Raw genomic sequence first — 3,643 nt, 5'->3', positions numbered from 1 at the left:
TGTTGTAGTGTTCGTTGTTGTGGTGTTCGTTGTTGTGGTGTTCGTTGTTGTAGTGTTCGTTGTTTTGGTGTTCGTTGTTGTGGTGTTCGTTGTTGTAGTGTTCGTTGTTGAAGTGTTCGTTGTTGTTTTGTTCGTTGTTGTAGTGTATAATGTTGTATTGTTCGTTGTTGTAGTGTTAATTATTGTAGTGTTCGTTGTAGTGGTGTTTGTTGTTGTAATGGTCGTTTTTGTGATTTTCGTTGTTGTAATGTTCGTTGTTGAGGTGTTCGTTGTTGTAGTGTTCGTTGTTGTAGTGTTCGTTGTTGTAATGTTCGTTGTTGTGGTGTTCGTTGTTATACTGTTCGTTGTTGTAGTGTTCGTTGTTGTAGTGTTCATTGTTGTAATGTTCGTTGTTGTAGTGTTTGTTGTTGTAGTGTTCGTTGTTGTAGTGTATGTTGTTGTAGTGTTCGTTGTTGTAGTGTTCCTTGTTGTTAAGTTCGTTATTATAACGTTCGTTGTTGTAGTGTTCGTTGCTCTAATGTTCGTTGTTGTGGTGTTCGTTGTTGTAGCGTCCGTTGTTGTAGTGTTTGTTGTTGTAGTGTTCGTTGTTGTAATGTTAGTTGTTGTAGTGTTCATTGTTGTAAATTTGGTTGTTGTGGTGTTCGTTGTTGTAGTGTTCGTTGTTGTGGTGTTCGTTGTTGTGGTGTTCGTTTTTGTAGTGTTCGTTGTTGTGGTGTTCGTTGTTGTGGTGTTCGTTGTTGTAGTGTTCATTATTGTAGTGTTCATTGTTGAGATGTTCGTTGTTGAGATGTTCGTTGTTGTAGTGTTCGTTGTTTTAGTGTTCGTTGTAGTGGTGTTCGTTGTTGTAATGGTCGTTTATGTGATTTTCGTTGTTGTAATGTTCGTTGTTGAGGAGTTCGTTGTTGTAAAGTTCGTTGTTGTGGAGTTCGTTGTTGTGGTGTTCGTTGTTGTATTGTTCTTTGTTGTGGTGTTCGTTGTTGTAAAGTTCGTTGTTGTGGTGTTTGTTGTTAAGGTTTTCGTAGTTGTAGTGTTCGTTGTTGTAGTGTTCGTTGTTCTGATTTTCGTTGTTGTAGTGTTCATTATTGTGGTGTTCGTTTTTGAGATCTTCGTTGTTGTGATGTTCGTTGTTGTGATGTTCGTTCTTGTGGTGTTCGTTGTTGTAGTGTACGTTGTTGAGATGTTCGTTGTTGTGGTGCTCGTTGATGTAGTGTTCATTGTTGTAGTGTTCGTTGTTGAGAGGTTCGTTGTTGAGATGTTCGTTATTGAGATGTTCGTTATTGTAAAGTTCGTTGTTGTGGTGTTTGTTGTTGAAATGTTCGTTTTTGTGATGGTCGTTGTTGTGATGTTCGTTGTTGTAGTGTTCGTTGTTGAGATGTTCGTTGTTGTAGTGTTCGTTGTTGTAGTGTTCGTTGTTGTAGTGTTCGTTGTTGAGATATTCGTTGTTGAGATGTTCGTTGTTGTAGTGTTCGTTGTTGAGATGTTCGTTGTTGTGAGGATCGTTGTTGAGATGTTCGTTGTTGTGGTGGTCGTTGTTGCAATGTTTGTTGTTGTGATGTTAGTTGTTGTAGTGTTCGTTGTCGAGATATTCGTTGTTGAGGTGTTCGTTGTTGAAATGTTCGTTGTTGTGGTGTTCGTTGATGTGGTGTTCGTTGTTGTAGTGTTTGTTGTTGTAGTTTTCGTTGTTGTAATGTTAGTTGTTGTAGTGTTCGTTGTTGTGGTGTTCGTTGTTGTGGTGTTCGTTGTTGTAGTGTTCGTTGTTTTGGTGTTCGTTGTTGTGGTGTTCGTTGTTGTAGTGTTCGTTGTTGAAGTGTTCGTTGTTGTTTTGTTCGTTGTTGTAGTGTATAATGTTGTATTGTTCGTTGTTGTAGTGTTAATTATTGTAGTGTTCGTTGTAGTGGTGTTTGTTGTTGTAATGGTCGTTTTTGTGATTTTCGTTGTTGTAATGTTCGTTGTTGAGGTGTTCGTTGTTGTAAAGTTCGTTGTTTTGGAGTATGTTGTTGTGGTGTTCGTTGTTGTATTGTTCGTTGTTGTGGTGTTCGTTGTTGTGGTGTTTGTTGTTAAGGTTTTCGTAGTTGTAGTGGTCGCTGTTGTAGTGTTCGTTGTTGTAGTGTTCGTTGTTCTGATTTTCGTTGTTGTAGTGTTCATTATTGTGGTGTTCTTTGTTGAGATGTTCGTTGTTGTGTTGCTCGTTGTTGTAAAGTTCGTTGTTGTGGTGTTTGTTGTTGAGATGTTCGTAGTTGTAGTGTTCGTTGTTGTAGTGTTCGTTGTTGAAGTGTTCGTTGTTCTGATTTTCGTTGTTGTAGTGTTCATTATTGTGGTGTTCGTTGTTGTGGTGTTCGTTGTTCTAGTGTTCGTTGTTGTAGTGTTCATTATTGTGGTGTTCGTTGTTGTGGTGTTCGTTGTTCTAGTGTTCGTTGTTGTAGTGTTCGTTGTTGAGATGTTCGTTTTTATGATGGTCGTTGTTGTGATGTTCGTTGTTGTAGTGTTCGTTCTTGTAGTGTTCGTTGTTCTGATTTTCGTTGTTGTAGTGTTCATTATTGTCTTGTTCGTTGTTGAGATGTTCGTTGTTGTGATGTTCGTTGTTGTAAAGTTCGTTGTTGTGGTGTTTGTTGTTGAGATGTTCGTAGTTGTAGAGTTCGTTGTTGAGATGTTCGTTGTTGAAGTGTTCGTTGTTCTGATTTTCGTTGTTGTAGTGTTCATTATTGTGGTGTTCGTTGTTGTGGTGTTCGTTGTTCTAGTGTTCGTTGTTGTAGTGTTCATTATTGTGGTGTTCGTTGTTGTGGTGTTCGTTGTTCTAGTGTTCGTTGTTGTAGTGTTCGTTGTTGAGATGTTCGTTTTTATGATGGTCGTTGTTGTGATGTTCGTTGTTGTAGTGTTCGTTCTTGTAGTGTTCGTTGTTCTGATTTTCGTTGTTGTAGTGTTCATTATTGTCTTGTTCGTTGTTGAGATGTTCGTTGTTGTGATGTTCGTTGTTGTAAAGTTCGTTGTTGTGGTGTTTGTTGTTGAGATGTTCGTAGTTGTAGAGTTCGTTGTTGAGATGTTCGTTGTTATGATGTTCGTTGTTGTGATGTTCGTTGTTGTGGTGTTCATTGTTTATAGTGTTCGTTGTTGAGAGGTTCGTTGTTGAGATGTTCGTTGTTGTAAAGTTCGTTGTTGTGGTGTTTGTTGTTGAGAGGTTCGTAGTTGTAGAGTTCGTTGTTGAGATGTTCGTTGTTGTGATGTTCATTGTTGTGATGTTCGTTGTTGTGGTGTTCGTTGTTTATAGTGTTCGTTGTTGAGAGGTTCGGTTTGAGATGTTCGTTGTTGAGATCTTCGTTGTTGTAAAGTTCGTTGTTGTGGTGTTTGTTGTTAAGATGTTCGTAGTTGTAGTGTTCGTTGTTGTAGTGTTCGTTGTTGAAGTGTTCGTTGTTCTGATTTTCGTTGTTGTAGTGTTCATTATTGTGGTGTTTGTTGTTGAAGTGTTCGTTCTTCTAGTGTTCGTTGTTGTAGTGTTCATTACTGTGGTGTTCGTTGTTGTGGTGTTCGTTGTTCTAGTGTTCGTTGTTGTAGTGTTTGTTGTTGAGATGTTTGCTGTTGAGATGTTCGTTTTTGTGATGGTCGTTGTTGTGATGTTCGTTGTTGTATTGTTCGTTGTTGACATGTT

This window comes from Procambarus clarkii, unplaced genomic scaffold (genome assembly GCF_040958095.1).
Source record: "Procambarus clarkii isolate CNS0578487 unplaced genomic scaffold, FALCON_Pclarkii_2.0 HiC_scaffold_101, whole genome shotgun sequence".
In the NCBI taxonomy this organism is placed as follows: Eukaryota; Metazoa; Arthropoda; class Malacostraca; order Decapoda; family Cambaridae; genus Procambarus; species Procambarus clarkii.
This window is presented reverse-complemented; position numbering follows the sequence as displayed.